Source organism: Chroicocephalus ridibundus, chromosome 10 (genome assembly GCF_963924245.1).
Source record: "Chroicocephalus ridibundus chromosome 10, bChrRid1.1, whole genome shotgun sequence".
Lineage (NCBI taxonomy): Eukaryota > Metazoa > Chordata > Aves > Charadriiformes > Laridae > Chroicocephalus > Chroicocephalus ridibundus.
In genome coordinates, this window is record NC_086293.1 from 3780599 (window position 1) to 3794162 (window position 13564).

Sequence of the window (13564 nt, forward strand, 5' to 3'; positions counted from 1 at the left end):
GGTAAGGTCAGAGTTAGAGCAGAACTGCTCCTAGGGATGATGAGGAAGTCAGGCAGAGGCAAGTACGTCTATTCCAGACACCACCATCTGCCTAACAGCTAGATGTGTAACAGCTAGTTCAGTGGGAAGCTCAGCGGGTGAATGCCCTCCGCTGTGCTGCTAGGAGCCATCTCGAGTGCCGACCGGGTCCTGGCCCCTTTCTCAACTGCCGCATGACACCATCCCAAACTTACTTTGTACTTCAGCCTGTGAAGAAAGTTCTCGTCCTTGTCTAGAACATTCATGATTACAAATTAAATGATGCTACTTGATTGGCAGCTGGATAAGACCCAATGTGTTCTGCCAAGGGTTGTGAATCCCAAACTGAAAGACCCTGTTTGAATTCTTGTTTATAGAGTCCTGGAGTAATTGCAATTTCCCTGCAAATAAACTCCAACCTGGGTCCTGTAGGAGGTTCACTGGCAATGTAACTTTGGAGGATGCTTTAGCATTTAGATCATTATCTTTTAAATAGTTGAAATCAGAAGTCTAACTAGCCTGTTAATCCTCTGAATTAATACTTTGGGAAAAAGAAAAAAGCTGCAATTAGCAAGTCAGCAAGCTGCAGACATTTCTTTTCTATATATAAAAGCATGAGTTTAAAACATCTAAAGTGAAGAATTCCTTTTTTCTTTTTTTTTTTTAATTAAAGTAATGAGACATTAGCTTCAAATTCTGCCTGTTCTGTTGGAAGCATTACACTCTTCATGTCCTCCTGTTGAGTATTTGCTGGCTCTGTTTAATGCTTTTAAACTTATTTATTGGGTCAGTGGTATTGGATGCTGAAAGTCGTTTGGTTCTTTCACTCTATAGCGAATATAAAGAGAGGAAAGATAAAGTCCCCCTGTTTGTACTTCTCTGAAATTTATAGAGGATTTTTGCCAATTGATTGACCTGTGAAAGTGTGGATCATCCTGAAGTACTGATAAGAAAATAAATTTTTTAAAAATCCTAAGAAGGAGGGGAAAAAAAAAAAGATAGCAGCAAATTCAAAAGGATAGTTCTCCAAATAGAAGACAAAGTCTGTTCCAGTTATTTTTGTAAAGGGTTGATTGCAATTTGCATCCTGCTCAACCAGCATCTGCCATCAGCAGTGTTCAGTAGTTTTTGGGTTGGTTTTTTTTTTTTTACTTTGTATTTCGCCTGTGAATGTTGCTTGATGACATTTCCTTCCCAAATCCTTGAACAGTGATCATCTACCCTTCTCCTTAAACCTGAACATACCTTGCTACAAGGTACAGCCGATTTGCAGCTCGTATTCCAACCGTCACACAGTTATGGCCTCGGGTTGCTTTACCAGCGCGTTATGTTGACCCCTCAGAGCACACTTGTGTAGAATATTACTGGGGATGTGGGAGTTCTGTGATGCAGAATAGAATCTTGCGTTTTCCTCTACACTGAAAGAAAGACAGCAGATGGGGAGTAAGAGGGAAAAATAAATCCCTCCGAATCACACAGTTTGTTTCTCCACATTGCATACCAAGTTTACAGAGACACATCAGGAGTCAGCAGAGAACAAAGCACTGTTCTAGGACTACCTGCCAACAGTACCCCTAAATCCTTCATGATGAAGGGGACATTGTAACATGGAAACTGCAATAAGTCACCCATAGAACGAAACAAAAATTCAGTTTGACTGAAAGTGATGTTTGCATTTTCCATTAAATGTTGACAAGCAGCATCAATCCCACAGTGACTTAAACTGCCAGGAAACTGTCTCATTGCAGGGCAAACGGGGACATCCTGCCAGTAGATCTGCTGTTCCTGCGCAGTTTGGTTTTTGGTTTTTTTAACTCTTCTTGCTTTCATAGAGTAATTAGATACAGATGTTGGTTTTGTTTATCCATCTTTTAGTCTTGCTCAAAGTATTTTGATGACTGAAAAAAGGAAGTTCATATTTTATCAGTTGTTAACGAAAATGAACCTGTAATTTCTTTCCCCACAACCCCCAACATGACGTATCATGTATGGAAAGCTCCTTTGTCCACCTTCACTTGCTCAAAGGCCTAAGAATTCTAGTTAGAGAGCAACAGTGACAACCTCAATAGATTTATCTTGAGAATTATTTTACTGGAAATCTATACTGCCTTGAAATTGCTGGCCAGAAAAGAAAACCACACAGTCGGTGTAAGACAGCAGGTGCCAGATCAGTGCCTAATCTGTAAAATAGATGGGTGTCTTCAAGCCACTTCCAACAATGGCTGCTAAATTAGAGAAACTGAGTCGGATTTAGGCAAATGGTGCTCACAAGTGGTTATCCAAAGAGGCTATTTGTGGAGAGGCTGCTGCACTCCATGAAAAGGCAGTGAGCAAAAGTCCTGATAACCAGAACACAGTGCAGAACTAATTGCAATCGTTTACAGTCAGGTAATAACTTAACTGTATTTATTTTAAATGGTAGCTAAAAATGTGAACAAACCTGATATCCTACCCATTTAAATGAAGTCTGCTGGTGGGCAAACATTGCTTGATTCAGAAGAAAGAGATAAAAGGAAGCAGGGGGGCAATAAGCAGTATTAGAAAGAATGACTGGTGGTATGACAGCAGGGATTTTGCTAATGTAAGCAGCATATTATGTCAAAAGAAGATAGCAGAATTCTGTGTGCAAGCCTGCAGTTCAGCTAACTACAAGCGTATGTGGTTGCAAATTCAATTTAACTATGGTGAATAAGCTCCTAAGCTTCAGGTGGCTGGGTTTTGGAATGCCAAGGAGTAGTAAAGCAAAGGGTTTATGAACAGGAAGACTCAAAAGGACAGAACAAATTGCAGTTTGATGGGAAAAGACACTAAGGTGTAAATTTTCCATTAGCATTAATGGGACACTCATGTCTAATTCTGCGCACACCGAACCAGTACAGTTGAAGAAAGAAACAGTATTTGTAATTAGGTTTTCCCAGTAGGAAGAAAAAAATGCTGAAGTAAAACAAAAGCAAAAAAAGGCAAATAGAATGTTTTTAAACTTCCCTCATGACACAGAAGCAATGTTTATCCTAAGGGACAAAAAACAAATGTACAGGAGTCTTGGTTTAAATAAAGAAAATTCGTTGTCCCAAACAGGTCTGTGGAAAATTTAGTACACAAAACAACTCTAGAAGCTATTCCAAGAGGTGTTCCAGATGAATTTATTTTAAATTGCGTTTCAGTTCAATTATGTACCAAAAGTATATACCACTTGTCAACTCTTGTATCAACTCAGCTGCAAACAAGAGTGGCAAAGAAATAATTGCAGAAGAACTGGCATTCTGCCCTGAGCAATGGCTTATATCTGCTAGAACAGAGACATGGATAGCAACTGGAATAATCACTGTTTAATGTGGCTAACCAGCTCTTCCTTGCTGTTCTGGCCACACTTGAGGGAAGCGCAGAAATGCCGTGAGTAAGTCTCGCAGGTTTCTAATTCAAGCCCTGATTCAGACACAGTTGTGTATCAGGGGTAGAGACGTGCTTGCTTGGCATGGGGGGGTTTTTTGATCTCCTAGGAATTTTATGTGCATCTGATACTGCTATTCACAGCATATCTGATGTTGCTCTGCTTTGCACTGATGAAAGCCTGAACTTTAGTTTCTGTGGGTTCCTGAGGGGGCCTCTGCAAGCTAGCCTATGTACCCCTCCGTGCTTCATCAGATTGTTCAGGCACAAGTATTTAAGGAGTGAATAAGGGGTGAATGTGCCAGTTGGTGTTCCCTTTAGTGTCAGTCACTATTATATGTGACTTTAACTAGTGTTAGCAGCTTAATATGGTTTAGGTTAATGAGCCATTCAGTGAGATCCAGCTTTCCAGTTTGTTGGGTTGATGAATTAATCACCACTACTTAAAGCTCCTTGTTTGCATTGGAAGGCTGCCTGCTCCCAGTACAGGATCTGGAGAGCTGTCTACACCGTGTGTCATTGTGGCTTTAAACTGTATCCCAGAAATACACACCAGCTCATATCTATCAAACACAACAAAATAATTCTTGCTCATCAAACTAGCTTTCTTCACAGGAAACTTCAGAAATTGCTCTGCAAGGCTTAGCAGCAGAGTTTCAAATTCAGTATAGTACTCTTTCAGGTATCTCTTTTCCTTTATTTTCCCCTGCCTCTTTCTCCTTTATTAATTCCATCCCTTTCCCCTGATTAATTTATTTTTCCAGTGGAAACAAACAAACCAACCCCCTCCCTCAAATACTTCAAATAGATCAGGTTTTGTTCTCCTTTTTCGCATGTTCTGAAAAATCAGCTACTGGAAAACTGTTAGGTATGGCACAATGCAGAAATCCCACAGAGGTTATTATGAGCCTTGTACATTAAAGGGAGGGAAGGTAGAAAACCATCATAGGGGGTCAAACTTTTGGAAAAGTCTATTAAATTTGCAATAAGATGAAAGATGTGAGAAGTTTTCAAGCTGGAGAGAGGAATCTGAGGAGTCAGTAAGAGACTTCCAATGGAGACTGAACTTCATCCTTCCCAACAGGTTTCCTCTCTTCCTTCTTCAAATGCTCACTTCTTCCTACCTGCCAGTAACCTTCTTCACAGTAACTGGTGATGATTGTCCAGACAACAAAACAAACTGAGGCAGTGCTAGCCGGATACATGCATTCCATGACTTATACTGAATGCTTTTGAGATGTCAGGGACACCAGCAAACATCCTGCACACCCGTCCCTGTGCTGCAGAAAGGCTAGAGAGCTGCCGCCTTCCTTCAGGCACAGCGATCTCTTGCTCAAACACAGAAGGACAGTAAGCTCTAACTGCAGGCAAGTGAACACATTCACCACATTCTTTTTTGTCACTGAGAGAAACCTTTTCTTTCGGTAAGCCCATATGTTTATATGTGATCAAACCAATTCAAGTACTGAGATTCCCTGTTTAGACCTGGCCCACAGCAAAGGCACACAGAACATGGTCACCAGAGGCTTCTTCTCAGTGGTCTTGAGCTGACCTGGATACACCAGAGGTATTTGCAATGGCAACATTACTCAGAAACTGGTTGCTGGACTTTCTAGCTTATCCTGCTGTGGAACGCACCAATATCTCTAAGAGATGGAACTGAAAAATAGTTTATCCGTGTTGCTTCCAATCACATATGCGTTAAGCTGAAACTACCTAGCCTTCACATAGTTTTACCCAAAAGACTTTTTGTCTTAGTAGAACTTCTACTAGAAAGTTTTCTGTATAGCTCTTATCTGTCTCTTTCTGTTGTTACAGAGACAACACTCAACATTCAGAGCGTCAGCGCACAGCAAGGTCCAGCTGCTTCCAACGAGCTGGGAGCCCACAGGGATAACAGACAGGAAGGCAGGAGCGTCACCAGCCAGCGCCCAGCCCCATGGTGCCCGAGTGAGACAAGCAGGGCAGACCTGGGGATGGCAGCCAGTCAGCCAAGAGTCCAGATAATCAGGTAAGTTCATGATGATGAGGCAGGTCTGAGATCAAGCTAGAAGCGAGCTTAACAGTAAAGATCAACAGGTCCATCGCCTGCCGTAGGCGTGGCTGTGACTGAGCCGGGAATTCATACTCCTACAAGCTACAGCTCCTATGCCTAAGCTGAGCTTAAATACAATCATAGAATCATTTAGGTTGGAAAAGGCCCTTAAGATATCGAGTCCAATCATTAACCTAACCACTGCCAAGTCCACCACTAAACCATGTATATCGCTAAGTGCCCCATCATGGTGCTCCTGGGCCCATGGGCAGAGGCTCCAGGTGAAGCTGGGCAAGGCCGTTAAGGCCTAAAGTGTCTCGGTGTCTCGGCATAGGCAGTAGTGTCTCTCTTCTTTCTCTGCGTGGCTTAGGAAAAAAGTGCAGTAAATATATTACTTAATTTAGATGATAATTTAAATACTACAATTTAACATACAACAAAATTCTAAAAAAACCCTGCACCTTTCTAATTTGGGAACATTCTGTTTGATGGCTTGACAATTACTTAGAGATAGGTAATGAAAAATGGTATTTTCTGTGGGAAATGAAGGAGGATACAGGTAACAGTTCTAATGAAAGGATCCTCTGAGAATCAGCTAAAGGAAAAAGGATATTCTAAAAATTTGAGTCTGAAATTGGTGCTGAAATCCTCATGTCCCTTAAGGACTGTGAACTGTGAAAGGATGGGAGCTAGTTTTTATTTTATGGTATATTGTTCAAGTTGCCACAAGATGAACTTTAATTGAACTGCTAGTGAGTTTGGACTATTTTAAGTTTTAGAGACACTGTAATATATGCTGAACTTTGTATGGGGTCAGAGATAACAGAATGGATGCTGCCTGGGGCAAGGCTGTTTCTCATGGGGTGAAACAATCATTCTTGTGGTTCCTATTTTTGAGTGCAATTTTCTCCTCTTCCATAAAAGGGTTCCATGAACAAATTCAAACTCTGAACAAACCCATGAAATACAGAGTTACAAAGGGCGGGATTTTGGATTGCGTGACCTGTTGTGTAAGAACAGGTTGTACGTCAACTGGAAGCAGCCATGACAACTGCATAGGCAGGTTTCATCAGTAAAAATAACGGTGTTAGGTTATTACTCTCATGCCTCAGTGACTCCCTCGTGCTTTAGTGCTTTTTTTGTGGAGATTTTTGTTTGTTTCTTAGTTTCATACCATCTGAGGATCATAAAAACCACATGGGAAACAACTAACCCTAGGAGAAACAATGTATCTCTCACGGAAACTCAATTTTTACTTCAGCTGGACCAAAGGCATTTCTCATTCATTTATGCAGCAAAGGCAATGCAAGATGCTACTTCTGAGACAAATAAGGGCATTGATCTGACTAAATGTAGAAATCTCCATGTGAAGAATCACCCAGGATCCCTTAATAGCCAGTGGAAACATAGTCTAAGTAATAGAGCCTAGGAGCCAATCCTTATCTTCTGATTCATGGCTAAAATAGGTCCAATGAAAACCTGCCCTGAAAAAGACCATTTATTCCTTGCAAAGAAAGCCTCGTTGACTATCTGATATAGAAACATTTATATTGTAAAATTAAGTGAGACAAATCTTACCCAGTCTGGCTGAGGTAATTCATTAATGAATTTCTTTCAGTAAATGAAAGAGGTCAATTGTGACTTGACCTAGTGGCACAATTGGTGCCAAGTCAAGCTGTGCTAATGGTAGATAACAGTATGGGCTGCTGAAGCAATTGTTAGACCAGTACCAAAAGAGATAAATCTTTTGCTGCTAAAAAGGGAAGTTGCATCAATTGCATGAGATGATTTTTCAGGTGATAAAAAAAAAAAAAAAAAGAAAAAAGAAAAAACAAAGGTAAAGGAGCATTTGGTCTTTCCTGAAATGGAAAAAGCCATGGCTGTATGGTCATAAGCAGCTGCAAGGCACGCTGCACCTAAGCTCTGAAGATTTTTCTGTGATGCTAAGACATTAGAAATTTTAGTTTTCTTAAAGGTACTATAGAACAAAAGCTCCTAGTCCATTACAGTATTTACAAATTTATTTAATAAATATTTAAAAATATTTACACTGCGTAAGACAGTACCATCCCTCAGAAATCAAAACGCATTCTGACTTCAACCTTACATAGTAAGAAGTAGGGAAGAATGTTTTAAAAATTCTTTGGGACTAATGATGATCTACCTGGGCATTTCATGTTGTCCAGCCAAACAATAAGTTGTTACAGCAGAAAGTATATGTTTGTAGTGAAAGGGAAAATATATGTATTGATGTTACAATTTTCTGCAGAAAATGCATTTGGAAAGAGATTAACGCACAGAGACACTTTTTAGAACCATGTAAGCATTCTCAGCTGCAGTCTTTACACTTTATTGTTGTTTATCAGGGATTTTATTCTCAAATATTTACCTCCTATCTTCAGATCATTTTTATAAGATTTCTGTAAGCAGAATAATTGTAAGTAGAAATGACAATTATGAGATAAAATTCACTGTAGTGAAAATATTTGATTCTACAAAAACCCTGTTGCTACTCATCTTAACTCTAACTCATCTAACTCAACTTAACCTAAAGGAGAGTTTGCTCTGCTCCACTGTCCAGAGATGCTTGAAATTAATGTACAGCATCAAGATGTCATTAGAGTGATCAAGTTTACACAGTAGTAGCAATGTAAGCCCCAACCCCCTGCGGCATTAACTATAAACAAAGTAAGTGATGACAGTTACACGCAGAACTGAAGAAAGGGACATGAAGTCGAGGGAAACCTATTTAGTTCAACAAACCTTCCCTACACTTGGTACTATTTTTCCTTTGGCATTGCTAAGCCTCAGCACACTGAGAAGTCTATAAACAAAAATGATCCTCTGCTACAGATTCTCTAGCTGCCCACAGAACTCTTCACTCATTCTGGAAAGAAGACTCCACATACCACTCAAAGGATGCTATTGCATGTCAAAATGATGAATCTAGAACAACTGTATGGGAAAGCGTTATAACTTGGGCGAGTGCTGTCAAACAGGAGGACACAGATAAATCAGCTGCAAATACAGCAAACATTTCTTGCTGGAGAGCAGTCGCACACCCTTTCATGCAATGGAAACAGCTTCTGAGAGATACTCGCATTGCTTTTTTCACACCATACCAGCAAATCTTTCTGCCTGCTCTGTCGCTCATATCTGCAAGTTCCACAAAATTGAAATTTTTAAAACTCTATATGCATTTATGTGTGCACACACACAATCTGTGTTCTACACCCATGCCTAGATGCTGTTTCATATGTACACACACGGGTCTAGCCAGGAGCTGTTCTTTCTGCCACTCTTGCTGTAGCTAGAAGGTCTTAATTAGCACTGAGTCGGAACGGGCTATTACTGCTTCTGGCAGCAAGAATGAGAAGATCTTGAAAGCTCAAGGCACGACCACCACTCTTGTTTGATACACTGTGTGTCAGTTAGTGCAAAAATCACTGTAAATTATGGGAGAAAAAGAAAGATTCCTCTTGCCTCTTATTTTCTCAGTATTCCTTGTGTTTAACACACAGTTTGCACAGCGTAATGATGGGAAGATATGTTCCTTGTTTGTTTTTCTATCTTTTCTCTTTGTTAACTAAGCCAAAAGCTCAGGACATCATCCTAAGTGCACTTTCCACGTAAAGGCTATTCCCTTTGAATACCGAATTCCCTGCTGAAACACACGCACAAGTGAGGTGTCTGTGTTACCCTGAGTTGCTGCCTGTCTCTGACCCCTTAGGATAGTATTTACATCATTGGTTCCTTGCAGAACCACTGTCATATATGGTACTCTGCACTAAGATGACCTGTATGTACTGGTGTGAGAATGTAGGCATTCAAACAGAGAAAAAACTGCTTTTCCTTTATTTCAAATATTTGAGTAAGTCCCCACGGTTCTGAAATGGACATAAACCCCAAATCCTCACTCTGTCTTGCACCCACTTCCTTAACACATACTATGTGAATAAATCCCTATATCTACATGTAGGAATGGATGCGGTCCCACTGTAAGGGTATAGTGTCCTGGGCTATTTACATCAATCCAAGGAGGGATAATAGTCCATTTCTGCCCTTTAGCCTCTGTTTTCTGCTTCCCTTCGTGATGTCAGAACCACCTAAAATCCCAGAGCTTCTCTAACGTGTCAGAGGGAAGCCATACAGACACTGCAATTCCTGCTCATCTTAGAGAAGGGAGTGGACTTCAGGAAGTGAAGCATCCCAAGCGTCTAGGGCACAATTTACCTGAGCAAACTAACAACTGCAACACAGGGGCTTTGAGCTACTCACATGAAGGACGGTGTAGAAATTAGTTATCCTATTCATGTTACAAATTAAATCAGAGGTTATTTTAGCTACTTAGAAAACACACTGACAGAATATGACTGGAATGCGGTTTTGTTAAGTTTTTTTTAAAGGGCTGAGAGCTTTTAATATTTTTCCCACGGCTGAGAGACAAACTTATTTATAAAGCAAAATTTTCCAGTCGGAAAACATGTGCATATATACATGCAGATGCACACAAGCCTGCACACATTGATATGTATTTATACATACATATGCATACACATTCATGGAAACATTTGCTAGGAGCATCAAAAATGGATTTGATTATGCAAAATTCTGAACATCCGCTGAAATTATTGAGCGTCTGTAACTTCCGCTGCCTTCAAGAGGGGAATAAAGATATTCAGCAGCTGCATGTAGGATGCAGCCCACTGCCACTACTGCATAAAGCTCTAAGAAATGCGCCAATATACAGATCTCACAGTTTCTGCTTAAAGTGGTGAGAAAATCAATTCTAGACCAAAAGGGCTAGAGGCAAAAGCGTAAGACGAAATGTGACTGACAGAGAGACAGCATCCGGTAATGCTCAGTCAAGTGAAAAGGCAAAAGAACACAGGAATAGTAAAACCTATCCATTTTTGTTTTAATTGGGAGGGGACTTAACAGGCAGTTTTGGTGCTCTAGGCAGCCCCTGCGAGGCAAAGCCTATAAATGTTAACTGTTCTATTCTGAAGCAAAACATGCAAAACATATATAGGGCTCTTTATATCTAACACTATGCCACAGAAAAATTGGACTGTGATTTCCTGTGACGTTAGGATGAAATGAGGTTGTCAAATCAAGTCAAAATGAAACAGCAGGGAAATATTCCTCCGCTTTCTGGTGCTGAGGTAGATTTTTAAGTCAGTGTCCTATGCCTTTGCTTCTCACTGCATTTTGCCCTGCATTGCCCTATTGTTTGTGGTCTTTAGTATTACAAACTACCTCTAAAAGTGTGAAAGGCAAGGCTTTTTCCCCTCAATCTACTTCATGCTCTGAAAAGGAATTAAAGTTCCGGAAAGGAGCAGGAACCTTAGCTACTGGCATTATAATCTCAACTGTACAGCTTGCTTTCCTTCTCCACAGCTTCAGTTTACCCATCCGTGAAATACATTGTCTGCGGCATTCCCTAGGGGCCTATAAGAGACTGGAGGATTTAATGCACACTAATGTATTTGGCTGAAATAACTCCACAATTATAAACTATTGTTATTGCAAGAATCAAAGTTGAAGCATTTGAAAATCATGTGAGGTGGAATGGGAAATCCCATTTTTTGTAGCTTTTTTCCTTCTCTAGTACTTTCAGCAGTTGGAAGTGACTGAGGAAAAGGAGCAAGTGACAAGAACTAGTCAGTATTAGAAAATGTCAAGCTGAAGAAGAAAACCAATATTCACCCACCCTCCATGGTAGAAAATCTTGTCTTCCAGCGGCACTGTAATCCCACATACTCTGACCATTGACAGTTGTAGTCAAGATATTTTGGAGCTTCCTTCTTTTTCTGTTCTTCTGGCTGTTTGATAGCATGTGTTTGTGGTGATTTCAGAGCAACCTCTCATTCATGTCTAATAGCAATGAAATTGGGTGCTTAGTAAAGCATGCACTTTTAAGGGATTGCTGCTCTTTATTATTCCTGAGGCTCTGAGGCAGCTTCACTCCCATGCAGATGAGAGTGCCGCAGGGAAGGCCAGAATAACAGAGGAGAGAATTAGGAAATCTCAAGCATTACAGATGCAAGATGGAGAGAGCTGGAAGCCAAGCCAGAACAGCTTAGAAGGCAGGTGTCAGAAGAGAAAGCTTTGAATGTAAATCCTCTTAAGTTATACAGTAGAAGCAGTGGCCCTTTACATAGAGTTAGCAAAGGAAATTCTTCCTAGGTGTTGATTTCTATAGAAATCTTCCTCTGTGTGTATTACTTTAGTGTTCTGAGGAACACCTGATGAAGCCTTCACACCATGCATGCCTTTCAAACCATGATGCCTAATAGGCAGATAGTGACTTAAGAATAGGGAACTCCAAAAAATTAAAAGACTTAAGGTTCTGTACAAGGGATTTAATTTCCGTGTAACCATTTGCTTATAACCAGCCTAACAGCACCAATCTCCTTGAACGGGTTCCACAGTCTGACCTAGTAGAACAGTCTTGCAGCACATGCACAACTGAAAGCACTGAAATGCCACTGAGAGCACTAGTGGCTTTCACATACTTGCGAAACGCCGTGCTGAACTCATGCCAAAGCAAAGCCAAGTTAAATACAGGCTGGTATTGTCAGTGATACCAGCACTGCCTGTCACGATGTTGCCATCTATCAGTTGTAAGGCCATTGGATGGCCTTAACCACTTTTACAGTTCTCCTTGGTTTTGCAGGTACTTTTCTGTAACGGTTTGGTCTACTGTAAAAAGGTGGAGTAGCTAGAGAAAGCTAAGTAAAGCTCCTAAAGGTCCTCATGTAAAAGACAAATACTCCCCAAACCCCCAATTAAACCTATGGCCCCTGCCAGGCAGCAGAATCTGTGGAGTTCCTGGATAGTGGCTGTTGTGAAGTCAGAGTTCACGCTCACAGCTATGGCAGTTCAGCTCACAAGCAGACAAAACCAGGAAAGGCAGCTGTGAACGCAAGAAGGTAGTTTCTTGCCTTGTCTGTCCATAGCAAGACAAGACAAGAAAATCATATTGGTCTCTACAGGGCTGTGGTAGTTCTTGCTTTCTTTGCCACAGGATGGTACTGCTGTGCTTCTTGGTTGACACTTTGCCCCGGACTTGTGTTCATGGCAGTCATGGGAGCATGGGAGAAGTTGGCAGTGCCAGGACAAACATTTGCAGTTTATTAATTGTCTGAAACATTAGGGCATTTGAAGGAAATCCACTAAACATTTTTTAGATCAATAAGTAAGGATAAGTGAAGTTGAAAGGTGGAAGAAAACACATTAATACAGATGTAGCAAGACATCATTAGAAACATTATAGTGGCATTTTTTTCCAGTAGAGTAATTATTAATGCCAGGCTCTGAGTCAGTCTCTGACCATCTCTGTGTCTTGAATTGTGCCCACCTAATTTTCTCCTGCCACCTCAGCTGTATTGGGTACATGTTACTGTTTGTTCTTAACAGTTCTTATCTGAGATGTCTGTATGAGTGGAGTTATGCAAATATAAGTTATTATTCTCCAACCGTTTGTCCTTACAGCAGTAAGGAGAAAACCACTGTTGGGGTGCAGTTTAATGAGATGTTAATAGAGCAGTGGGTGAATGTAAGTGTAAGTGCAGCGGGGGTTGTGCTGAGGAGTTCAGCTGACAAAAGAAATGTGGAGTTCTCTGAACTGAACCAAAAGTTGAAATAAAAATTTTTGTTCAGTGATGAAGGTGTCATTAAATAGCCATGTTTTGAAATATATGCTTCCTGTGGAGAATAGGGTCCTGCTCTCTGTTCTGCAGGGACAGGATTTCATAGTCACAGAGAAAAAGGATGGGGTGAACAAAGCCATGGTGTGGCTATGGAAGACAGACTGGGGTAGGAGAATAAGTTAGAATATTATACCACTTTTTACAGCAGCAGACTGTCACTTCATTTAATGCAGAACAAACTGAAAAGCACAGCCATTTGAAAGAGTCAAAGAATTACCCTAGTAAAAAACATACAGGACTTGATTGACAAGCTTGCTTCTGTACAACTGCTCTATTGTTTGGACATCAAACTTTACAAGCTCCATCAATCCATGAGCAAATTGGGTACCTGTGTACGTACACAGTCATTTTGACACAGTACACCTACCACTTCCATACCCCTGAGCCGTCACAGTGGAAGTTGCAG

General features: G+C 40.7%; 1 long non-coding RNA gene across 1 annotated transcript in view; it reads right to left on the bottom strand.

Moving 5' to 3' along the window:
* The window catches only part of LOC134521662 (uncharacterized), a 71480-nt gene that overhangs the window by 19962 nt on the left and 37954 nt on the right, over positions 1–13564 (bottom strand). The window lies entirely within an intron of this gene.